Consider the following 26925-nt stretch of genomic DNA (forward strand, 5'->3'; position numbering starts at 1 on the left):
AGTAAAAAAGCTGAAAATTAAATTTAATTTGGTTTCAAATTTTAATCAAGATAAGCACAGAACAAAAGTGACAGTTTTCCTATTTTTGGTTTTTTTTCCTGATGAACTTGCACGCTCGTTGGATAATCTTCAAAATGTTATGAAAATTACCCAGTTTTCCTGGTTTTCCTTAACATTATACGCAAAAATGAAATTAATCAGCACATGTGTTAAAATTTAACACAGATTGATACCACTTTAATGACGCCCGGTCTTGATATTGCCCCAACTCTTAGGGTTCCGCAAATGTCCCCTTATCGGAACATCCCCGGGGCCTCCGGCCACTCCAGGTGGTGGCCACTACTGCCAAAATGTCAAATTTCATGTCCAGTATCAAAATCCCTAAAGTTTGATACCCATATTGACCCAACTCTTATGGTTCCGCCAAATGTCCCCTTATCGGAACATCCCCAGTATCACTCCAGTATCACTCCAGGTGGTTGCCAGTTCCAATAATCAACTCCCGCTAATGCCGGCTGGCATGTCTTGGCGTGTCCATGCCTCCAGGCCATCTGCTCTAGGGTCTCCAAGCCATCTGCTCCCGGGCCTCCAAGCCGTCTACTACCGGGCCTCCAGGCCATCTCCTCCTGATGTTGACTCGTCGACGTCCAGCAACAGAATGAATTTTCGGGATCAACCGAGCCGAATTTTGTTGGTTTAGGTTTAGTTTTGTTGCCCCGTCGACGATCCGAAAATTATGAGGTAGAGTCGTGGGTAGAGTGGGGGTGATTCTAGGGGTGATTTTAGATACATCAATCTCACGTCTCTCGATTGACTGATTGGGAAACATTTGTTCAACCAACCAGCGTGCGCTAAGAAGAGGGGAAATTTGCCGAGAGGGGAAGGTGAAACCAAAGCGTTTCATTTCGCTTCGCGAAATTTTGGATTGCTACCCTGTATAGAGCCCTAAGACGAAGTTCTTCGTCAAAACACTGAATTTCCTCCTGATTTCTAGAACAAGGGCCTGGATGTTTTAAGCTTTTTTGAAAGAGCACACGATTTTTAACCAAACTGCATAAATAACTCAAAAATAATGAAAACGCATATCGGACAATTATGCGATCCAGGGGCAGTTTAGGACCCTATTTTCTGTTTTTTTAAAACATGAAGTTGAGTTGTTTAAAAAAAAGGGCCGGGACCCGTGGTGTAGGGGAAATCGTGGTTACCTTTCACCCAGTCGGCCTGGGTCCGATCCCAGAAGGTCCCGGTAGCATTTTTCGAGACGAGATTTGTCTGATCACGCCTTACGTCGGACGGGAAGTAAACACAGCAAATTCTGATGTTCGTTTTCAGTTAATATTTACTGAAAACTGCACTACTGAAATCTTCAGTTAGTTTTTCGCTGAACAACAATAAAAATTTGTATAAGGCTGTCAAAGTTTGCTGAAATTTCACGATGAAAAAATAAATGAAAACCATTTACTGGAAATTTCAGTAGTGCAGATTTCAGTAAATTTAACTTTATTCAGTAATAAGAAATTGGTGTGAATGTTTGCCCCGTTCTAACCTAGAAGCACAGACAAACAGACGAGACTCTCCTTACAAATTATTTTTGAAATCCATCGACCTTCATCAAACCACCAAATCACGGCGACGCCAGCGCTGTCTGGTGAGCTGATGCTGAAGCGCAGTACAAACATACCAATACAAACACATTACTGTCATGTGTCATGTTAGTGTATGTGTGAGACAATCAATCCTTGACGATTGTAAACACAGTGTTGTTACGGACGGCGCGGATCGCGCGGATGGCGCGTATCGCGCGGATTTAATGGCTAATTTTGTTCAGGCGCGAATTTCGCGCGGATGGCAATTTTCATAAATAAAATAATTGAGAACGATAGAATTTCTTTCTAGTTACAAAGGAAAATATTATAAGCAATTAAATAAATTCAATCTTTTTCTTTGAGTGTAAAAACATCAATTTCTAAGAAGTTGTTAATGAAGAAAATTGTCTTCTGAAAACTATTTATTGTTTTTTTCTTAATACGAATCTTCAAAATAATCTTCAAGGAGCGTTTATTTTTATAAATGCATTGAGATTTCTTATGAAAATTTTACATAACATTACAACTCATAATTTTTGTTAACATTTGCTGACCTGGTTTAAAAAAATTTCTATAATTATCCACATGATACATTTAATTGTTATCTTCTGACTCATATTTTAAACTTTTTCCAAAGATTTAAACATAAGGATGTACAAAAATGATTCTTAGGGTATGTTCCGGATTGGATTTAACCCTTAGATTTTTTTTTAGATCGGTATAGGGTTCCAAAGTTTCCAAGGCATTTTTTAATATAGCAAATAAAAAATATTGAACGATCATATTAATTACAATTTCAAAGTTACAAAATTCAAAAAATTACAGAATTTCAAAAAGCTTTAGATCTTTTTAGATTTTTTAAGTTTTTTCAATCTCAAATTTAAATTTTGAAATTTGGGGTTTATTAAAAATTGAAAGATTCTGTTGCCACTCTGATTAAGGTAGAATTGGTTCTACTCCCATTTATCAAAACATGACGAAATCCACTTAGCAATCTGCTAAAATCATTGTCTAAAATTGAAAATTTCAGAATTTACATATTCCATTATACAAAAAAAAATTGAATTCATAAATTTAAATTGCCAAAACTTGCAGACTCAAAAACGCAAAAAGAAATATGAATTCTCACATCGAAAAATAACATGGATTTTTTAATTCTTAAATTCTTAATTTTTTAAGAAAGTTCTTAAGTTATTTAATTATTTATTTATTAAATTATTAAATTTTTAATTTTTTAATTATTAGATTATTAAATTATTAAATTAATAAATAATTAAATTATTAAATTATTAAATTATTAAATTATTAAATTATTAAATTATTAAATTATTAAATTATTAAAGTAAAAATTATTAAATTATTAAATTATTTAGTTATTTAATTATTAAATTATTAAATTATTAAATTATTAAATTATTAAATTATTAAATTATTAAATTATTAAATTATTAAAATATTAAATTATTAAATTATTAAATTATTAAATTATTAAATTATTTAGTTATTAAATTATTAAATTATTAAATTATTAAATTATTAAATTATTAAATTATTAAATTATTAAATTATTAAATTATTAAATTATTAAATTATTAAATTATTAAATTATTAAATTATTAAATTATTAAATTATTAAATTATTAAATTATTAAATTATTAAATTATTAAATTATTATTTTTTGCCATTTTCTTAGTTCGAATCATTTTCGGAGTTATATTTTAGTTTAGAGAAATTTAGAGAAGAAAATAAAATAAATTTCGTGTTTCGATTTTCCACAGTAAAATTTTGGTGAGAATTATCAAGTACAAAATCCCTAGATTTTATAATTTGGTAACTTATTTTAGGTTTTTAAATTTTTTAAATTTTTGAATTTAAATTTTTTTCCTGAATTTGTTTTCAAAGCAACGATATTTAAAGTGTTACAAAAAATGCTAATATTGTTTCAGAAATGGCAGAAAAGGTTCCACTTGGTGCAGGTGGGATATGAATCCACAACTGATCAACGGATCAGTAATGCTTTCTGTATTATTCTTTTTTCGTTTAAAATTTTATTCATTATGTTACTCTCTTCTATGTTTGTCCCGATTTTTTTTATATGGCGCGGATTTCGCGCGGATTGGGTTTTGGGGTCGGCGCGGATCTGGCGCGGATTTTTTCGACTTTTCCGTAACAACCCTGTAACATCAACAGCTGATCGAAATAATTTTGTTGTTGCTCAGTCATCCGATGCTAAAAATTAAAATCAATGTCGACGGCCGAAGATGGATCAGTTCCGTTTCCAATGGCAGAATCTCATGAGCCAAATCACCAGCAACGACGCACCACAACCGCAACGACAGAGGCCAAACCACTGGTCGTCCCCGTTGCTTTCAAGTTCTGTCGAAATTCCTCCTCCTCCAAAACCTCTAACACCTGATATCATCATCAACAAGATACCCCTGGTCACGAAAACACCAGTAGTGGCCGAAGAAATAGAAAAATCCAATTCAAATCTACCGGAATTGATCCTCACGATGGGCGTTTGGAAACATCTGTGTGGAACATGTCCACGGCGCAGTTAACTTGCGCCAAACAACAAAAACGCAAAGATTCCAAAAACGCTGCCGCAAAATTTACATCGAAACAGAACCACAGAAACTGAACTATGCCAGATTGAGTGGTGCAACATCGCCAAAAGGCTAAGAGGACGACCAGCAGCAGCAATCTGAGGCTGCATCTGAGCAGCAGTCCACGAAGAATAAGCAGGTTGCTCCGAAAAAGATGACTCCACCACAGGATCCGGCTTCCTCCGCAGTAGCGGGCGCCTCAGCAGCAGCCTCGACATCGGCAGGCAATTGAGCAGACCTACCAGATTAATAGTGGGACAAAAGACCATGGCCGAGACGGGTGAGCTGTCACGACAGCAGCGTCATCTGCGCCGGGTGAGTGGATGCCGAAACAAAATTGCATTTGAAATAACCGTTTTTGGAGGACGATGGTTCGGCGCTCGAGTGTCCCGTCTGTTTGTCTGTGCTAGAAGTTAGGTCGTTACATCAGTCCAGGTGTAGGAGTCGTCTCTCTGGGTTGGACTAACAATCCAAAGGTCTTCAGTTTGAATCCCGGGTTGGATGGAAGCTAAGGTGTAAAAAAAGGTTTGCAACTGCCTCAAAAATCTCAAGCCTTTGAACACCTAGTTTCGAGTAGGATTTCACAATCGAGAACGCCAAGGCAATTGCCGTTCAAGAGTCAAACGACATGCGACACCTAGTGTTGAGTAGCAGAACAGAGCAAAGAATGTCGATTGAAATTTCCACCCTTTGAGGTTATGTATGCGAATTATGTTTTGTTAAATTCCAGCGTTGAAAACAACTTTTGAGCAAAAATTCGAGCTGATACTTTGTTAACTTTTGATGCTCTATCATTTTAAACAATATTATTTTTTCAAAATTATTTTTTTTTTCATTTTTTTTATTGCGTTAATTTATAGAGGGCAAAGAGTTAACAATCGTACTACTTGAATTTTTTCTCAAAAGTTGTTCTATGAGCTGTAAATTCAATTTTAAGTTTGCATTCCTATGTAACCGAACAGCGAAAATTTGAATCGTCATTCTTCGATGCTTTGCGCCATCTGTCGGAATTTTTGAGCTTTTGATCGCGAATGCTCGAGGGGGTGGTATCAGAGTAAAGGGATACTCTACTCGTCCATCACCATAATCTTGCATTAGTATTAGTGAGTAGCCCCTGTCTGAAAACTAGCCCATGCATAAGTGTTTGTGAGTAGCCCCTATCTGAAATCGGCTGCTGATGTAGTGGTAGATGGCGGCCTACTGTTTACATTTAGAAACGTCAAAGCGATAAAACCATTTTTTTTGTTGAGACAAATGTAAAATTGTTTGAGGCAGCGCGGCTTAAAAAATATATTGTAAGATTTTTAGCGCCGACCATGCCCAGCTGGTGGAGCTGCTTGTTTCCAATGACAAAGAGATGAAATCGACGCTGCAGTTGGCGGCAGACCAGGCCGGAAATTAACCAGCTGCAGAAGCAACTGAAGGAAGCCGAATACATTCTGGCAACGTCCATCTTCCAGGCGAGGCAAACGCTTACCAGCTTCGCGAAGGCCACCAAGCGGCCGGTTTTGTCGGACGAGCTGATTAAGTTTGCGCACCGGAAAATCGCCTCGAACGCGATTTGCGCCCCACTCACGTGGCAACAGGGAGACCAGCGCCGGCCATACCCGACGGACAGAGATGCGGCTGGGCTTCCTCTGCAATTCCGCCATCAACGGGCACCAGAATCCGGCCAGCCAGAACAATCCCGGCGAAATTAATCGAACGGGGGCGGCTGGCGGTTCGGAAATAACTCCGGGGGGTTTCGGTGGCATCGGAGAGATTACGGTCTCGGCGCAGAACCAGTTCGCGTGGCATCTTTCGGTTGAGCTGCACTTGACTATGGGTGGTGGGACATCGATTCCGCTAGACACCCGCGCTGGTGGCCAGGATGACGTGGAGGTCATGTCCACGGACAGTTCCAGCTCCAGCTCGAGCGACTCGCAGTGATCTTCTATTTATGTTAAATCGAATAAATCATTCTTATTGTGTTGTTTGTTGTTTGCGTAATCAGAGAGCAAATGTTATAGAATGGTGTGTTGGGCTAACACCGAATGTCCGTCGTGGTATAGATCACGAGCCGGAAAATAGTAGATCAATACACGCTGTTTGGTTTGTTGATACAATTTGACAGAAGTGTTGTTGTTGTTGTCTTCTTTATGTTCCCGTATGCGTCAGAAGCTTTGGTTACAAAAAGATGGCCGCCATTGCAGGGACCTGCGAATGCTGTAGTGCGAATAATTTGATTTTTTTAAAGACTAAATCCAATACGACGACTATACCTTTCTCACATAAACGTGCACAGAGTTCATCGCGTTCATCCGCAGCTGTCAGCTCAGCAGCAGTGCCAGATCAAAACAAACTTCAGCCTTCTTCACTGCAGTCCGGTTCAGTATCAGTTCGCGCGTTGGCCAAGCCGGTTCCTCTCTTTACGCTCTCGTCCGTTCGGCGTGTATTTTGCCGCTGTTCCGTTTCGGGTAGATTCTCTTCTTCGCGGCTCGTGCTCCTCTTCTCCCCCCCTGTTTGTGGCACTTCAATCCACGCATCCCCACGATGTGGCCCCACTTGATAGTGTGCAGCTTGTGACGAAGGCGGTGTGTTCTGTGTTTGCGTTGCAAGTTTGGGAACCGGGTGCCGGTGTTCCTGTGTGTTGAGGACACAATAGGGATAGGCAGACAGTGTGCGGTGTGGTCCCCGTGACGTTGACCACGAGGAGAGTGACGCCGGCCGCTTGTTTTATCGTAGAGAGTTCAAGGTCGAGCATTTGTTCGAGAAGGAAATTTTGAAGAGATTTGAATTCCTGGAATTGAGGCGGAACCGGTTAGTTTGTACAACTCAACAGTTGCGGAGTGACCGCGACTTGTGGATGGATTAGGCGGACAATACAGAAGAAAGAAATTCAACCAGCAGAAGTTTAATCCAAACCTTGAGGAACGTGGCCATCCCCCCATTGGCATCACAGGTAGGTGGACAAAGTCCGACAATACCTAATTTTATTCCTTGAAAACCCTTTCGCGAGACACACAAGTCTCAGTTCAAAGCACAGAGAAATGTGAAATTAGTCATAAGCAGAGCGGAAATTGCAGCTCTTCAACGTAGTCGCAAGTATTTCGTAATAATGGTTCACTACAACCAACGAAGACGACGACGACGACGACGAGGATGGCACACTATCGTGTGGTAGAAGAGTGCATGCATTCTGTCTGATGTGGTTTACAGATAGAGGAAAAACGACGACCGGGCGGCAATACCAAGCTGTAATCGTCGTTTTTGTTTGGGTACAAAATAATAACCCCACAAGTAGAAGCTGGAGCTGGGGGAGCAATATCACATGGCATTGTGTAATTTGTCATAGTAGAAGTTTCAATCGTTGATGGATTTTGTGATTTAATGATTGTTTACTTCCCTACATTGTATGTAGGTCAGCTGTTCATAAGCTCGTTTTTTGATATTGAAGGTTAGCCCTTTGACATAATATCAAAATATTTTTTTTTTTTTTTGAAGATTGATTTAGAGCAGCATGAGTAGGATAAGAGTCCTTACAGGGCTCTAAAATTTTCAAATAAGTATCGATGGGGCTAATGTACGGCCACAAGTTTGAATTATTTTATATGTTGTCAAAGACATCATGATTTTAAAAAAAATAAACAAAAAAATGGGTCAAACATTTTGTTTTAGCCTGAATGTTCTCCTACAAAGTTTAAAAATGATATAATTTTTCATCAAAGATTCACTTAGTGACATTCAAAATCAGACCAATAGCGTCTAAGATATCAAACGAAGAACTTAGAAAAAATGACCGTAGTTTGCCACCTATCTTGACGGCGAATAAGATTGAAACGGGAAAACAAACGGATCACTGAAAACAACCTTTTTAATGGGTGTTCTCCCAAATTGCAAAAAAAAAATGAAGATTTTTTCAGCACCAGAGCAATTCTCTGAGATTTCGGTCATACGATTTTTGTTTTTGGTATTTTTTACCCAGCTGAACTTTTTTGGTACCTTCGGTATGCCCAAAGAAGCCATTTTGCATCATTTATTTGTCCATATAATTTCCCATACAAATTTGGCAGCTGTCCATATAAAAATGATATATGAAAATTCTAAAATCTGTATATCTTGAAGGATTTTTGACTGATTTGGTGTCTTCGGCAAAGTTGTAGGTTTGGATAAGGACTATACTGAAAAAAATGATACACGGTTAAAAAAAGGTGATTTTTAATTTCACTTTTTGTCACTAAAACTTGATTTGCAAAACAACACAACTGTTATTTTTTTTATTTTCTGATTTTTATTTTAGGAGATATCAATTGCAAATTTTTCTGAAATTTCCAGAACAATATTTCACATTTTTTTTTATTCAAAACTAAAATATCTAAATATTACGAAATTTTGAAATGTTCGTCTTGATTTTTTAAATATTGTTTTCGAAAAAATCTAAAAATTTCACGAATGTTTCATATTTTAACATTGTATATCGGACCATTAGTTGCTGAGATATCGACATTAGAAAATGGTGGGTTGTTTGGGTGAAACTTAGAAAACATCAGTTTTCCTGTTTTAAGATCTTTGCATGGCAATATCTCAGCAACTGAGGGTCGTAGCAACAAAAGTCAAAAAAGCAAAATAAAGAGAGTTTTCTCAGCTTTTCAAAAATATTTTTTTCAAAATTGGGCGAACATGGGTACTAATTAAAAAAATTAATAACTTTAACTATTTTCAAAAAAAAAGTTACCTCAAGTAATGACTATAAATTGAAAACGGTGCACTTTATCAAAATTTTACCAAAGTACTTTTTGATTGCATCTAAAAATGAAGTTGAAAAATTTTGCGACGAGTAATTCGATTTTTCGAAAAAATCTGTGAGCAATTCTCTACCAAAACCGGAAATGGATTTTATTTGTATTTTTTGATTTGGCTCAAACTTTGTGGGAGCCTTCCCTATGAGCGTAATATTCAATATTTGGCCCTTTTAAAATGTTAGTCTTGATTTAAAATTTTTCTAAATATTTTTTTCGAAAAGATCGGAAAATTTCATGAATGTTTCATGTATTAACATTGAAAATCGGACCATTAATTGCTGAGATATCGTCATTAGAAAAAGGTGGGTTGTTTTGGTGAGACTTAGAAAACTTCATTTTTCGTGTTTCTTTTTCTTAAAGCGGCTCTATCTCAGCAACCCGAGGTCCAATCTTCAATGTCTCTTAGACAATTTTATAGCAAATTTTCTGAACTTTACAAAAAAAATATTTTTAGAAATGGTCACTAATGGTCACTATCTTTAAAAATTGAAAAAACTGCAAATATTTCGCTAAAATCAAACTTTCGGTGGCTATATCTTGAAAACGGAGCCCTTTATCAAAAAATCTGTAAAGTACTTTTCGATTGCAAATTCAATTTTGCATTAAAAAGTAATGTCAAACTTGTTTTTGCATAAAACTTCGATTTTTTCCAAAAATCACTATTTTTTCAAAAATTCATAACTCGGCGGCAGATTTTTTGACCATGTTTCTCTATGGCTCAAAAGTTGCGGATTTTTGTCCCCTAAAACATATCAAAAAATCTCGAAAATCAAAAAATACGTATTTTGGGAAATTGAGTTTTAGTGAAAAAAAAGTTGATAAAAAAATCTGCAATTTTTTTTTCCGTGTACCTATTTTTTTCTCAAAAGTCCTCAACAATACCTACAACTTTGCCGAAGACACCAAATTGTTTAGAAAATTCACTCAAAAGTTACAGCTGTTTGAATATTTACATACCATTTTTGTATGGACAGCTGCCAAAATTGTATGGAGACTTGTATCGGTGAACCAATGACACAAAATAGCATATTTGGTCATGGGGAAGGCCCCCACAAAGTTTGAGTCAAATAAAAAAATACAAAAAAATAAAAATGGTCGAAATCGGCCGATTTCGTAGAGAGTTGCTCCTGTATTGATTCAAAAAATCATAACTCGGTCAAAGATTTTTCGCCGGTTCTGTAAATTTCTGAAAAGTTGACATTTGATGTCTCCTAAAACATATCAGAGAAAATAAAAAAATAAAATAAAATAGTGTCTTTTTTTGCAAATTTTATCATTTTTCAGTTTAGTGTATGTGTATTAGAGTGTAACAAAAATGATTTTTGGCGGGCATTCAAGGGTTGTGGCTTTTATTTAAAATTATTAACGCTTTAAAAGGTTACCAGTAGAAGTTAGAGCTGGGTTGACACCCTGTAGGTGTGTCACCCTGCATGTCAATAATTTTAAATAAAAGCCACATTCATATACAACAACTTTTCATAAGACACCATTTTGCTAGGTTGCTTCCTTATTACGTTAAAAAATAAGATTTCGAAATATCTACCGAAGTACTGGCAGTGTTGGCAAGAAATATAATTTTCAGCACTTATTTTGAAATGCCTTTTTAAAAAAAAAAAGTTTCTTAATCCACCATTAGGCGGGTAATGCCTTCCTCACATTTACAAAGTAATAATGAAAATAAGTTCATGAAAAAAATATATACCTGATACAGACTTTTCCAGAAAACATGCAGACTTTCATTTGAAGCAATATGGCAACCGGGCGTTTCGCATCTGGCGCGACTCTCGCACGTAAACAAAAAGACCCGGCCTTTTGAGGTTATGCAAAAAATCACCCTTTTTGTAGATACAAATATCCTTTTCTTAGCATAACTTTTAAAATACTTTACTAAACAGAATAAATTTTAATAGGGTCTTATGGGACCCCAAAACGAACCGAATGAGGCTGACCCGGCCAAAATCGGTTCAGCCAGTTCTGAGTAAATCATGTGGAAAAAAAAAATCATGTCTACACACATCCCCACAGACATTTGTTCAGAATTTGATTCTGAGTCGATATGTATACGTGAAGGTATATCTAGAAGGTATATTTAAGAAGTTCAATTTTCGAGTGATTTTATAGCCTTGCCTCAGTGAGGTGAGGAAGGCAAAACTCTGTATCTTTTTCCAGTAGCAAGATAGGACCATACTTTCTTCGGGAAAGTTTTAGAGGACATTGAGGACTATACTTCTACGGTGTTAGTTTTTAAATTGAGTGAAAAATGAAAATTTTAAAAATCAATATATGTAAAAAAGAGGGTTTTCCCATACAAATTTGAATCGCTTTGCGGAAAGCCGGGTTTTCTGTAAAATCGATCATGTCGAGCAACCCTAATGTCCATACCTATAACTTTGCTGAAGACACCAAATCGATCAAAAAATTCCTTCAAAAGATACAGATTTTTTAATTTTTATGCATCATTTTTGTATGGACAAACTAACGATGCAAAATGGCTTCTTTGGGCATACCAAAGGCAACACAAAAGTTTCTACCAGATAAAAAAATAAAGAAAATAAAGAAAAAAAATAAAATGTTTTTTCTGTTGAAAATGCATTTAAAAGTAGGAGTAAAACTTTTTTATGGTTTAACAAAAAAAAATCAAACAGAAACTTCCATTCCAAACTAGTTGAACAAAAGTCAAAGTATTTGTAAAATATTTTAAAAAGATAAGATTTACAAGACTTTTATAATAAAGTTGATTCCTTGATCATTTGACACTTTTTTTTGTATAAATCCTCGAACCCTCCTGAGTAGTGCGGTGCCTGTGTGGACGCTCAGTCCTGTTTTTTGTGTTATTTTCCGTCTCTTTTATGTCGCTGTTCGAGTGCATGGGGTGATTGGATTTCTTCTGATTCGTGTTGTTTTCATCTCTTTTGTGTCGTTGTTTGTGTGCATGGGGTGATTGGTCTTCTTCTTCTTCTTCTTCTTCTTTTTTCTTTATTTTTAGTTCGCGCGTTCGTTGGCCAATGAGTTTATTTTTGTTCTCTTTACATAGTTTTCGATAGAAACGATCTGAATTCTTTTTTCGAGACAAGCAAGTCGTATTGCTGGATTAAGTCCTTTCTATATCATCGATGATCGGAAGGCACGCCGACGAATATGTTTTAAGGCTTATGATATAAAATCATTTTAATGAATAAAGCCCTTCTTACATCACCGTTGATCGGAAGGCACGCCGACGAAGAATTTCTGGAGAATCGCGGTCGAATTAATACTATATTTAAAATTATATATAGCTATCTTTCGGATTCGATTGTGAGTTGCGGGACTTCGCGGTTACTATGCAACGTATTTTTTGGAGTCTTTTTATATTTTAAATTTATAAGTCCTTCTTTTATCATCGTTGATAGGAAGGCACGCCGCCGGTTAAGTTCGTTTAAGTTATTGTTTTAATTTCATTACAATCGGTTACGTGGTGACCTGTTTTCTTTTCGTTTATATTCGTTGATCGTAATAATTTATTCCAACTGGCAGCTTTAGTATTAACTCATCTACTATTTTTGACATTTGCTCGCGATATCTTAATTGTACCAACAGTAAAAATATACTGATAAGTCCAGCCCATAGCACTACCGCTCGGTTGGCACGCGTTCGATTAAAACAAACTTTTTAAATAATCAATTATTTATCTTTCCGCAGCCGGCTGCCTAAGATTTAAAATTTCAACCGATAAACAAAATGCTCATGGTCACATCACTGCCACTCGTGAATCTTGACCTCATACCCATCTACTAACCCCCTCAAAACTCATGTGATACTTTGTCGGAGAAGCAGTCGATTGGGCGGTCTCTATCACTCAAGTATCGGACTAACATTCCCATCCACTTCCCCGTGACCCTACCACTGGTCGTGGCCGGCGCCGGTATTGATCAGCATGATAGGGGCCTTTGAGAAGTTGCGAAGCGAGGAAAGATAGCTCCCACTTATCTTCCACGGCTCGTGGATGTAACTTCTGGAGGTCCTGGTCAATAACGGAGTAGCAACTGCGGGTGGGCACCTATGCTTATGCTTATGCTTATGCTAAAGTTGATTCCTTGATCATTTCATACAAGAAAACCAAACAAAATTCTTACTTATGAAAAGTATTTCTCCTGAAGCTTGCAACAGCAGTTTGTAGCTCAATTTCGAGTATAAAACATTTTTTTGTATCCATGCAACTGGTAAATATTTGGTTAAGGAAATATGATATTTATTCATAAAAATCAAATACCCTTATCAATCTCAAACTTGCAAAAAAAATCGGGTTTGTCAGCTAAATTCAAGCTAAATCTGAGCAGACGAGTGATGTTTGTACAACAAAGTTATGTAATAACCTATTTATTCTTTTAATACAGTCGACTCTCTGGCTGTCGATCTTCTCGATATCAATATTGCTCCATCTATCGATGAATTCTTCAGTCCCTTCAAACTGCATACTTCGATTTGCTTTATTCCTCGATATTTTCTCTTGCTTGAAGGATCTCTTCCTTGACGGTCCGTTGGATTCTATTTGCTCTAAAAATATATTCCGGTTGTCAATAATTTCATTTTCTCATGGCTTGCATAGACATTTTTCTTTGAGAAACGAAGCTTTGAAGGGTGTTTGACATTTCTTTGTTTTTGTTTGCTGGACGTTGCCATGATTCTCTCCCATAGCTGGTTGGCAAGAAACAACCAATTTCAATCGAGTCTTCATTTTGCATCGTTCTATAAACTGATGCTTCTCTTCCTCGATATTGACAACCAGAGAGTCGACTGTAATACATTTTGATACGGTTTTATAATTGTCATTTCTGAATAAATCTCACATATTCAAAACTCGGCTAATAAAAATTTTAAAAATGTTTAGTGTTTTGCAACCTTTTACAAAGTTGTTTCTTGTCTTATTTGCACATTTTTATGAGTCAATGTCACATAAAACACATCATTTGACAAGTTTCTCAAACTGTTAATAAAAAGTTTCCAATATTTAAATAATAAAGGAATTTAAAAATTTAAAAAAAAAATTAAAAATTTAAAATTTAAAACAAAAATAGATATCTCAGAAATTTCTCGATGAATCATTTCGGTCGGAAAGCTGAGAAAATTTCCTATAAGACACATTTGAATGTAGCAATTACTATTTTTTTCTCCGTAAGGTTGCCCAGAAAGCACGCCGTGATACGATACTAGATCAATCTTGACTTGTGAGTGAGTTTCGGGCCGGAAATGAAACATTCTTAATTAACAAATACTACTGCCCTTTGAACTCAGAATTTGCAGTTACTCGCGATGTTGGAGAAAACTTAAGTTTTCAAAGCAAGTTGTTTATTTGCTCAACGCGCTCAAGTGCCGTAGTTCTTCGCCTAGCACGTGAGAATTAATTCCTGTTTATTAAAGCCACTTTTAAAATAGCGATAAAATATACTAGCACGAGATAAGGGCGATATTCGAATTCAAAGAATCATTCGATGTTCAATCTCATTTTATGTGGGAGCTATGTTCACGAAGTTCCCTGTTGAGTTTTCCGAAGCAACAATTCACATCTGATGACGCATGATGACTTTGCATAAACTATTCTTCAAAGTGCCACCCTTGCATTATTTATCGTATCGCAGACCACAACTGGAACCGTTCTTTTTCAAAGCATAAACACAAACCGTCAGCATTGTGGGGCTTCTCACGCCAAAAAAAAACGCTTATCAAGGCGTAAAAAATCATGGGTCGTCCAACCGGTATAGAACCACAACAAAAGTAAAACTTGTAACATGATGCACGGAATACAGCACCTCAATATAACTCGACTCGACAGGATTCGACTTACGGTGGGAAGCGCTGGATCGATTTACTTCTTGTTCTGTTCTGTAATTCAGGAGCCGATATGATAAGTGGGGTCATCGCTTCTTGGGGAACACGTGTTAACCCAATTGTTACTGATAGAAGACAGAAGAAGAAGAAAAACTGATTAACGGACTATGCGTTGCACCTCCGATTAGGCCTCACTTGCGTGGTAGAGAATGTCAAGAGCAAGGATTTTTAGTTTCTGGTTGAGTCTGACGGTACCGGAGCTCGATCAGCCGTCACGGGCAGACCCGAAGTAAGAGGTCATCTATGTCCAGATAACCATTGAATTTACATAAAGAGCTCCACTCAAAAAAAAACTCATTCATTCAAAAGCTTAAATCTCAGGCGACGCTAAACTGTTCTGATGTATTCCTACCGTTTGTCACTTCCGCACCAATCGCTACTGAACACTCTCTCTTTGGCTCTCCCTCTCATTCCAATCGGGTAGTACAGCGAATGGGTCAGAGAGATCGATTGCGCTATGTCGCTCAAAGCTGACTGAAAATAGTCCGCGATTGGATTTGTTTTAATCATTTATTCAACTGCTTAAAATCAATGCAATCTAAAATGTTTTGCAATTTTGTTTATAAGACACAATCAAAAACACAATTGACAGCAGGCCAAAAGAACACCGCGCTGGTTTTTTGTTAGATTTTTTCCTCTCTGAGCATATTTGTTTGTGACTCTGGTCGACGAACGGAGTAGGTATCGCTGTGTAGAGCAATTGACCAAGTCGCTGGCAGCTAGCGAGTCGTGTTCGCTCACGAATGGTTGCGCGCTTCAATCTGCAAAGATTTGTTGGGCAATGAGTTAACGATTTCTGATCATTTAAGTTTGTCATTTTCTACTTTTTTGACAAATTTAAAATTCTATAATAATTAAGTTTGAGCACTAAATTCTCGTGTTAAAATCAGAACGGAACAATTTACCAGTCAATTAGTGAAAACATATTTTAACCTTAGCAAAAAAAAACTCCCCCAGACTAAGAAGTAAGTCGATCGCACTCTGGGTAACGAACCGGAACGGTTTGTCAGGGCATCGCCAATTGCCAAGAGTGCGTGTGAAGAAGCTTCAGTACAGGAAGTCGGCTTAGTCTAGTCCAATCCGGAACTGACCGACTTAGATTTTTTTTAAATTGTCGGTCACTAGAGCGCGATTGAGTAATAAAATTTATAGTTTTGTTTTAATTGAAAGTGACGATTTCCTCAAACGTTGAAAAAATCCACTCCGATAGCCTTGACTAAAGAATATGCCAACCAGCAGCGATGAGCTGGATTCGCTGGAATGTCTGTTTGGGTCGACGGCGTTGTTCCACTTTGTGCGCTGATTATCAATTCTAGCTTCTCAGCTGATGCGACTTGAGGACGTTTTGTATCAATTGGTCGTGATTAATGCGTGCCGATTGAATCGACACGCGACGATGCATCATGAGATTGATGTCAGCATGGTGCACTTGAAGCTTTTGCTCCATTTTTGTCGGGGGGATGGCAACCCTATTCCGATCAAAGCAAACTGTCAACAGTCGACATTAGCACGGTTGTCAAATGAGGGCCCACAACAAAAGCACTAGCTGTCAAATGGTAACCCATAACAAATCATTGTTTGGGGTTTTGATTTTCAAATTTTCCGCAATTTAAACGATAAGTTCCTGAAAAACACGTGAATTTTGTTGCTGATGGCAAATTCTATCATATTTTTGTAGATTCAATCCCAATATTGGCTGAAAATTCATATCGAAAAAAGTAATTTTCTGTTCAACTTTTTTTGCTTTTTTTCTTTTGGTCGACAAAACCAGGGGGTAGCGAAGAAGACGCCATCTTGGAAGTTCCAGGGTTGTTACGGACGGCGCGGATCGCGCGGATCTGGCGCGGATTTGCTGGCTAATTTTGCCCAGGCGCGGATTTCGCGCGGATGGCAATTTTGATAAATAAACTAATTGAGAGAGATAGAATTACTTTCGAGTTATTAAGAAAAATATTATCAGGAATAATTTGTTTTTTTCCTTTGAGTGCAAGAATTTCATAACTTTTATTAATTGAATTTTCTTCTGAAAATGTTTGTTTTTATTTTCTTATTTTTAATTTTATACTGGATTTACTCAATTTTTAATTTTGTAAATCAAATATTACAAACTTTTCCCGAAGATAAAGACATTAGAATGTGTAACAAAAACTATTATTGGGGCTTGTTCTGGTGACAGAAGCTGGCCTCCACTTTCGAATGGAATTTAATCGATTTTTTTCTAAATTTAAACATTCTTGGCGAAAATAAAAAGATCAGATTATTAAAAATTCAAAGCTTTAGAAATTCAAAAATTTAAAAAAAATGATTCAATAGTTTTTATTATAACACAAAAAACTCAAAATACATATTAATTTTTTTTCGAAATTTCTAAAATCGTAATTTTAAAAATCTGAAATTTCGAAATTCAAAATTTTAGCAATCGGAAATTCGAAATACCAAAATTTTTGGTAATCAAAAATTTAAAGATTTTAACAAAAATTAAAATTAAAAAGTCAAAATTTAAAAACTAAAAAAAAATCAAATTCAAAGCAATATAGAGAAAATATCTCAAATCTAAAATAATTTTAGTATTCTGAAGCTTATTAATTCTAAAACTTTTAAATTCTTAAATTCAAAAACCTAAATTCTTAAATTCATAAATTTTAAATTTTTAAATTCTAAAACTTTTAAATTCTTAAATTCTTAAATTCTTAAATTCTTAAATTCTTAAATTCTTAAATTCTTAAATTCTTAAATTCTTAAATTCTTAAATTCTTAAATTCTTAAATTCTTAAATTCTTAAATTCTTAAATTCTTAAATTCTTAAATTCTTAAATTTTAAATTCTTAAATTCTTAAATTCTTAAATTCTTAAATTCTTAAATTCTTAAATTCTTAAATTCTTAAATTCTTAAATTCTTAAATTCTTAAATTCTTAAATTCTTAAATTCTTAAATTCTTAAATTCTTAAATTCTTAAATTCTTAAATTCTTAAATTCTTAAATTCTTAAATTCTTAAATTCTTAAATTCTTAAATTCTTAAATTCTTAAATTCTTAAATTCTTAAATTCTTAAATTCTTAAATTCTTAAATTCTTAAATTCTTAAATTCTTAAATTCTTAAATTCTTAAATTCTTAAATTCTTAAATTCTTAAATTCTTAAATTCTTAAATTCTTAAATTCTTAAATTCTTAAATTCTTAAATTCTTAAATTCTTAAATTCTTAAATTCTTAAATTCTTAAATTCTTAAATTCTTAAATTCTTAAATTCTTAAATTCTTAAATTCTTAAATTCTTAAATTCTTAAATTCTTAAATTCTTAAATTCTTAAATTCTTAAATTTTTAAATTCTTAAATTCTTAAATTCTTAAATTCTTAAATTCTTAAATTCTTAAATTCTTAAATTCTTAAATTCTTAAATTCTTAAATTCTTAAATTCTTAAATTCTTAAATTCTTAAATTCTTCAATTCTTCAATTCTTCAATTCTTAAATTCTTAAATGTTTTTATTTTTGAATTCTTAGTTCTTAAATTCATAAATTCTTGAATTCCACAATTTTTGAAGTTTTCATGTAAGAGAAAATCTAAGAAAACATTAGAAATTATTAGAAGACATTATTTTAAATATCAGAAATTTACTTTCTTTCGGAGTGAAAGTTAAGCGAGAATGTTGAATTACAAACTGTATAAAAATTCTTAGATTTTGAATATTTAGACTTTCGAAATTTAAAATTTTATCATATTATAATTTTAGATTTTGATTTAATTTTGAGGTTATATTTTGGAAGTAATTGTTTTAGGTATTAAATATTGTATTTTCTATTTTAAAGATTTTTTTCATGACCCTTGCCTTGACCGTCTCTTGACGATTTTTTTTAAATGGATTTATTGCTTTCATTCTTTTGGAGCCTTTAAACATAAAACGAGTTTGTTTAATCAAATACTTTCTAAATTAGTTTTTCTTCATTCAAAAATATTTTTTTTAAATGTTGGTCGCGATATTTTTTTATATGGCGTGGATTTCGCGCGGTTTTGGATTGTAGGTCGGCGCGGATTTTTTCGACTCTCCCGTAACAACCCTGAAGTTCAGAAAACAAACACTGAGAATCAGTATTATACATATTACTATGGTTACACGAAGTGTGTTATCCTGGTTGAACTCAAAAGTTTCATGCAAATGTGTAAAAGCAAACTGTAAATGTGTAATGCCGATTCTCAGTGTACGGGCGCACTGTTTTGTCGACCAAAAGAAAAAAAAAGCAAAAGGGCAGCAAAAAAGGTAAACAGAAAAATCATTTTTTTCCAAATGAATTTTCAGCCAATATTGGGATTGAATCTACAAGAATATGATAGAATTTGCCATCACGTGTTTTTTTCAGGAATTTACGGGCTACCATTTGACAGCTAGTGCTTTTGTTCTGGGCTCTCATTTGACAACCGTGCTAATGTCAACTGTTAGCAGTTTGCTTTGGTCGGAATAGGGTTGCCATCCCCCCGGACAAAACAGTGCGCCCGTACACTGAGAATCGGCAATATGCATGGGACTTTTGAGTTCAACCAGGATAACGCACTTCGTGTAACCATAATAATATGTATAATACTGATTCTCAGTGTTTGTTTTCTGAACTTCCTAGATGGCGCAAGGGGTTGGAAACTCTTAGAGCTATAATTATTATGTTGACCAGTATATCAAAATCTAGGTTAGTATACTTATTATTTCCTTTACCAATCGCAGTATACTTACCAATATACTGATAGTATCTTAATATACTAACAGTTTATTGCTGTTCGGTAAGTATACTAACAAGTATACTGGAATATCGTTAGTATACTCAGTATTTTTAAGTAATATTAGAGTTTCCAGCCCCTTGAGATGGCGTCTTCTTCGCTACCCCCTGATTTTTGTGTCCAATTTTATTCGACAGAAACATCAGTTGTATTTTTTGTGCAGCCTGAAAAACTGAAACACTGTTCTGATTAAAATACCAACGACTGAATCCCCGCGTACAATAACAGCTGATAAGAGATTTTTGAACTTAAAACGAAAAATAAACAAACACAAATTGTGACTTTACAATTTTTTGCCATATTTTTAAGTCCAACTCAATCTTGAAACTGCTTGGGGTCAACAGTTATTAATTGAATTAGTGTAAACACCTCGTCTAACACATGTTTTTTTTAACACTCTCTAATTTATTCACGGTCGGATGCTCTCAACAGCAGCCCCGGAAGTGATTAGAGACACCGCGGTAATGTGTTTGCAATTTGTTTTTGATTAATGTGGGGTTTAATTGAATGTAAGCTCGATTTTTTTTTTCTATATAGTGATTCGCTGATAAGAAGCTGCGTGTGTTTTGGAGTAGCCGTAGATTAGCACTGGATGAGTTATTACATATTAAGTATGAAAGCAGATTAGATAAGAAAGTTGACAGCAGGGATTTTAAATAAAACAAACAGACGTAATATATCTGTAAGAAATGTTTAATGTTTTTAAAAGATATGCTTCACGATGACAAGGCACTTTTTCTATACGCGGTTTATGGACGGCCCCCTACTTATAACTCAGTTTATAACTATCGGTTTACCCAAATTACCTAATTCTGATAAATTTGTTCAAACATCGTTAGCGCCTGCCAGAGTGGTGTCCTGTTTTCAAACTGACGTCATTCGACGGAACCAACCACGTGTCTGCCACAGGAAAGCCATCATCAAGCCACTCCCACGTGCTCGCGTTTTTTCGGCAATTAGGAGAGCCCAGAACAAACATTGAAGCCGCGTCGGGAAGTGTCTGGCGTGCGAGTTTGTTTTTTTGTGTTATCATTAATACCTGTTGCCATTCACGTTCGTTATTATTTTTTCTTTGCGAAACCTTTTTGCCATCGTCCCTTATCACTACCTGAAGTCTTCGTCGTCGTCGGCGGCGATTCAGATTACGCGCCGAATTCAATTACGATTGGTGTGATGGTCCTATATATTGATTGTAATAGATAAATGCAGACATGGGGCATGACGAAGCAGTTACTGTGCAAGAGAGACAGGAGGAATGCTATCGGGAAACCTCTTGACAGGGTCATAAATAACGTCTCGCTGCGTGGCATGATAACGCGCCTGGACCGGAATGTTTCCAGAAGGAATGAGTTTTTATTTTAAAGAGTCTTTTAGAAACTGTGAAAATTGCTGGTTTTGCACATCTTTTCAGTAAGGTTTTCAATCGATGCTAATATTTAAATCACATGCTCAAGTCAAACCACCACCAGCTGGATAACAATGATGATAGACAATTTAACCTTAACCGTTCCCACCTGGCTTTTCTCACATCAATTGGGTTCAGTGAATAACATATCTAGGCACCTGTATAGTCGCTTTGAGTGAATGCACTTTTCCACGTGACTTGATACAACGGTGGTGCACTGTGTCAATTGAGCTCGATCAAACGCACAGAATAAACATTAAAATGAATACACGGTCCGACGTTGGATCAAAGTGAAAAATCAGTTGCAACCTTTATACTGCCGTTCTACGCATAATTGTCCCATGTTCAAAAAAGTGCAACTGAGCAAAACGCGATTGAAATTTTTCGACCGACTTCTGTGTTTCTACGCATAATTGTCCCGAGGGTTCCTATTCACCCTGTGTGTCCCTAATCGCCCCCATTAGCACTTTATCACCCTTATTTGTGATCCTTTTGCTATACAACATGTAAACAAGACACAATACTTTGTAAAAAGCAGTTCTCTCAGATTTCGGTCACTCCTTTTTTTTTTTTGTATTTTTTAATGCGACTGAAACTTTTTTGGTGCCTTCGGTATGCCCAAAGAAGCCATTTTGCATCATTAAATTCTCCATATAATTTTCCATACAAATTTGGCAGCTGTCCATACAAAAATGATTTATGAAAATTCAAAAATCTGTATCTTTTGAAGGAATTTTTTGATCGTTTTGGTGTCTTCGGCAAAGTTGTAGGTATGGATATGGACTACACTGAAAAAAAATGATACACGGTAAAAAAATTTGGTGATTTTTTATTTAACTTTTTGTCACTAAAACTTGATTTGCAAAAAAAACACTATTTTTATTTTTTTTATTTTAGAGGACATAAAATTCCAACTTTTCAGAAATTTCCAAGTTGTGCAAAAAATCTTTGACCGAGTTATGAATTTTTTAATCAATACTGATTTTTTCAAAAAATCGAAATATTGGTCGTAAAAATGTTTCAACTTCATTTTTCGATGTAAAATCAAATTTGCAATCAAAAAGTACTCTAGTGAATTTTGATAAAGTGCACCGTTTTCAAGGTAAATCCATTTTTAGTTGACTTTTTTTTAATATTTTTTTCGAAGAGATCGGAAAATTTCACGAATGTTTCATATTTTAACATTTTAAATCAGACCATTAGTTGCTGAGATATCGACATAAGAAAATAGTGGGCTGTTAGGATGAGACTTAGAAAACATCAATTTTCCTGTTTTTAAACACCTGCATGGCAATATCTCAGCAACTAAGGGTCGTATCAACAATGTTCAAAAAAGCAAAATATAGAGATTTTTTTTTTTCAGTGTAGTTCATATTCATACCTACAACTTTGCCCAAGACACCAAATCGATCAAACAATTCCTCCAAAAGATACAGATTTTTAAATTTTCATACATCATTTTTGTATGGACAGCTGCCAAATGTGTATAGAAAATTATATGTATAGAATCTAATGATGCAAAATGGCTTTTTTGGGCATACCAAAGGCACCAAAAAAGTTTCAGTCGGATTAAAAAAAAAATTAAAAGACCGATTTCGTGGAGAATGAGCATGAGCATGAGCATGAGCATGGTTGACTGCCAATGAGCTGCTACTCCGTTATTGACAGATCAGCTGAAGTTAAACAATGAATCAAAAATGATCAGTGGGAGCCAACCATCCGTTCACTGTTTAACCCCTGAAGACCCCGACTTTATTAGTCAATACCGGCGCCCTCCCAAGAAGCCTGCAGTTCAACAAAAGGGAGGAATGTTAGTCCGATAGTTGAAGTTGCAAACTCATCAAGCACACAGTTTTTCGCTATATACTTGTTGATACCGCTTGAGACCGTTGAATACACAGCATCTCCTTCAAGCATCACGTGATTATTATTTTTTTTGGGTTAGTAGGATAAGGTATTGGCTTTTCGATGCCTCCCGAGCTACGATGCTATGGGGAGGACTTTCATAACAAACCCGTCGGCGAGCCTTCCGAGCAACGATGCTATGGGAAGGTCTTTCTAATTAGCACACCAAAACACTCGCGCACAGGTATTTAAATACTGAATAAATGTAATTTTTCATCACGATTACCCAGACGACATTGATGATATAGGAAGGACTTTATTACAGTCATTTACAGTAACACTTAAACTTATTTTAATGCAACAATTCACACGACGTCGTGCCTCCCGATCAACGATGATGTAGGAAGGACTTGAGCAAGCCAACCAGGAGGAAACACGAAATAAAATTCTCTTCTTTTCACACACAATGCCACATAATTGACCGCGCGTCACCACCCAACAAATTGAACTCAAAAGACCGATTTCGTGGAGAATTGCTCAAAACTGATGATTTCATGTAAGAAAATACTTGGTGGGACTATTATGCGTAGAAGTGCAACGATGACAGACTTGGTGTTGGTTTTCATGAGTTTCCAAAGTACTAAATTTGATGTGTTTTTTAAAAGAATACATAAAAATGACAAAAAGTCAGAATCGACCAAGAATGACGTGGGACAATTATGCTTGGAACGGCATTATAGGCATCGGAAACTAGAAATGAAAATGGCCTGTTCCCTGTTTGATTCTTTTTCGCAAAACTGGTTAGTACGATCAAAGATGGCAATAACTGAATAATACCATGCCCTTACAAAATTGTATGGAAAATTAACCCGTCTGCAATCGTGTAGATTTAACCACTAGCATGCACAGAGTGGGGTAAAATGAGGCAGCTGCCCCACCATCCTCTCATTTTTCTTTTCTAAATTTGACCAGGGGGTGTTAATAATTGACGTAGTTTCAAAAACGCCCGTATTATTGCCCAACCTTTTTTCATTTTCCCGTGTTACCGTGTTTCTTGTTTCTGTTTTAGTATTTTAATTTGCATTTATCTTTTTTACAATTTCGCAAAGGGTATTCGATTCAAAGGTGCTTTAAGTATATGGTGGTTGCCAACCGAACCATATAATTTTTACTTTTTAGAATGAGTTTTCACAATTGATAAAAAAAAACTATTCAAAAATATCTGAAATTTGTTGTCCATGTTTCTCTGTGGTTCAAAAGTAGACTTTTCGATGGAAATTGTATATAATATATAACTTCACCAAAAACAAAAAAAAAAAACATTTTTAAATGTTTATCAATGCCACAATGGTCGGAAATCGGGAAAGTTGGGAAAAGTCTGGAAATCGAGAAAATGTTGAGAATTTGTGATTTTTTGTTAAAAATAGGGTTACCAGGTCAAAGTTTGGAAAATCTGGCAAAGTATCGATTAAAAATCTGGAAAAAATCTGGCAGACGAAAATCTAACAATTCTTATAATAGTGAAGGGAAGGGATGATATAAATTTTTTCTAATGTTTGTAGAATTCAGATGGTTTCACTGATTTTATGGCCTCAAAAATGTTGAATTTAAATTTTCGTTAAGAAAAAACACCTTTTTTATTTTTTTGGTTGTCAATTAAATTCGTTCAAATTAATCAAAAAATTGTTCAAAATACTTGTTACCTGGCAACTCTGGTCAAAAAGTCGGGAATAGTGTGGAATCCCAAGCAATTTAAATTTTTAACCCTCTAACGCCCAGAGCTGTTTGCTTATCGTAAAAATAGTAAATGGCTTAATTTTGGTACAATAATGCAGAAAATACTTTACTTTGACCCACAAACATCGAATTGAGGCAAAAAAGTAGAATTTGAAGTGGTGCACCAGAGCACCATCAGGAAGATGAGCAACTTTTTTTTAAACCACAAAATCTCGTTTTCTTCAAATCTATTGGTTCATTTGTTTGAAAACGCTTCGAAATGTGTTAAAAACTACTTATTCTTTGCTGTAAGACTATATTTCTGAAGTATTAACTACAAATTCTAAAATCTCTGCATTTTCAGGTTTCTTTGATTGGCTCATTCAAAACCCACAAACAACCATTTTCATGAAAAATGAGGAAAATAATAAAATTATCGTTCTAATAACAATGTTTTGTCTTGTTTATGAATAGTCAAAACGTTTATAAACTTTTGTTTTGATAAAAATAAGCTTTTTCTGTAATTTAGAAAAAAGTGCTCCTGAATATTTAGTTGCTCATATGCCTAGGTGGTGCTCTGGTGCACCAAATGAAAAAGGTTGAAAAACACTTAAAACCGGTCCAAACTCACAATGTTATTCACAGGGTTCTTGTCCAAGGTTCAAATGATAGCAAAACATTTTTGTTTCATAAAATTTTGTGTTTGGTATTTTTACGGGCCTTCGAAAACAGGTCTTATTTATTTCCTAAAATTGGCCCATTTTTGTTTACATTTCACACTGTAACTTTGCTTGTGCTTAACCAAATTTGATGAAATTTGGGGAGATGTTAGTATACATTCTACATGAACACCTGCAACTTAAAGCATCATGAAAAGTTGTGTCAGTTCCGAGATATTTGAGTTCAAAGTTTTGGTGCTCTGGAGTAACCATGGGCGTGAGAGGGTTAAATAATGTTGTGATATTTTGTTCAATTTTCAATTCAAATACACCTAATTCGTTTTGAGTTCTTAACAACAAATTTAAGGATCCTTTACCTATTTTAATCTATTTATTTTGGTGTTGTTGATTTGTATTTCAAATCAATTGGTTGAAAGTTTTTTTAACAAAACTGTTGGAAAAATGTTTTTTAAAATAGCCAAGGCATACCTGAAACATCCTTTTTTTTCTTATCGAAATATCAAAAATATTGAAGTTGTAGAAATGATAGATTCCAAAATTAGTCTCTTGAAAAATTTCGCATAAAATCAGAGGTAAAGTTCTTATTAAATTGGATGTTTTCTCGGATTAGTTTTCAAAGAGCCCGAAGAGTCATTGGTAAACAAAGTCCTCTTTACATCGGTATTCGACCTACTTTTGTAAAATTAATATCAAAAAAACGTTACTTAATCCACCAATAGGTAATAAGTGCCTTCCTCGCATATTGTTATCAAAATATCTGAGATCCGGCCTCAAAAAAAGTTTATTAAAAGTACTTATAGCTATTGATAGGGTTATCAAATCTTCAATCTTCTGGGCTTGTTGGAAAGGTCTTTTGATTACCTATCCAACGATGGGTCGCATGACAGATCCGGACAACTTTTTCATCAACATATTTGAGATCCGGCCTCAAAAAAGTGTATAAATAACACTTAAGTGCTCATAACTTTTCATGGGGTTGTCAGATCTTCGCGTTGGAAAGGTCTTTCAAATACCTTTCTAACAATATATAGCATGACGAGTTTTCTTACAAAAACCACCCTTTTTACAATCTTCCAAAGTTAAGCTAAAACTGTTTTTTTAGCATAACTTTTGAAGTACTTTTCTAAACTTCATAATATTAACTAGGGTCTTGTGGAACCCCAAAACGGATCAAATGAGACCAACACGGTCCAAATCGGTTCAGCCAGTCCGGAGATAATCGAGTGCATATTTTTCGGTGCACGGACTTACAGACATACACACGCACACAGACATTTGCTCAGAATTTGATTCTGAGTCGATAGGTATACGTGAAGGTGGGTCTACGAGGACGAATAAAGAAGTTCATTTTTCGAGTGATTTTATAGCCTTTCCTCATTGAGGTGAGGAAGGCAAAACGCTCGAGATTGTTCATCTGCACGCCCTTCAAGTGCCCTAAACTAAAAATAAATTAAATTTTGTCTCATTTTCGAGAAAAACGAAAATTAGTGTGAGAGGTCACGGTGGCTCTTACTGCTTTTTGAAAACTCACCTGAGTTTTCATTGAAATAAATTGAAAACATTTAAATACTGACACAATAATAAATCAACGTGGATTTTTAGGATTAAATATCAAATACACAACATAAAAAAGGAAACTTGATAAAAACAATTTTTTGCGTGAACTCTTGGATAT

The 26925-nt window shown here is 35.1% G+C and overlaps 1 protein-coding gene and 1 pseudogene across 1 annotated transcript in view; both read left to right on the forward strand.

Annotated features, from left to right (window-relative positions):
- The first annotated feature begins 4460 nt into the window (after nt 1–4460).
- On the forward strand, nt 4461–6298 carry LOC119769312 (annotated as a pseudogene).
- Nucleotides 6299–6547: 249 nt separating this feature from the next.
- The window catches only part of LOC6036302 (probable multidrug resistance-associated protein lethal(2)03659), a 33466-nt gene continuing 13088 nt past the window's right edge, over nt 6548–26925 (forward strand). Inside the window, exon 1 of the mRNA XM_038260351.1 lies at nt 6548–7134. The gene's annotated coding sequence lies outside the window, so the exon portion shown is untranslated. The remainder of the gene's footprint in view (nt 7135–26925) is intronic.

The sequence above is a fragment of the Culex quinquefasciatus genome, chromosome 3, assembly GCF_015732765.1.
Source record: "Culex quinquefasciatus strain JHB chromosome 3, VPISU_Cqui_1.0_pri_paternal, whole genome shotgun sequence".
In the NCBI taxonomy this organism is placed as follows: Eukaryota; Metazoa; Arthropoda; class Insecta; order Diptera; family Culicidae; genus Culex; species Culex quinquefasciatus.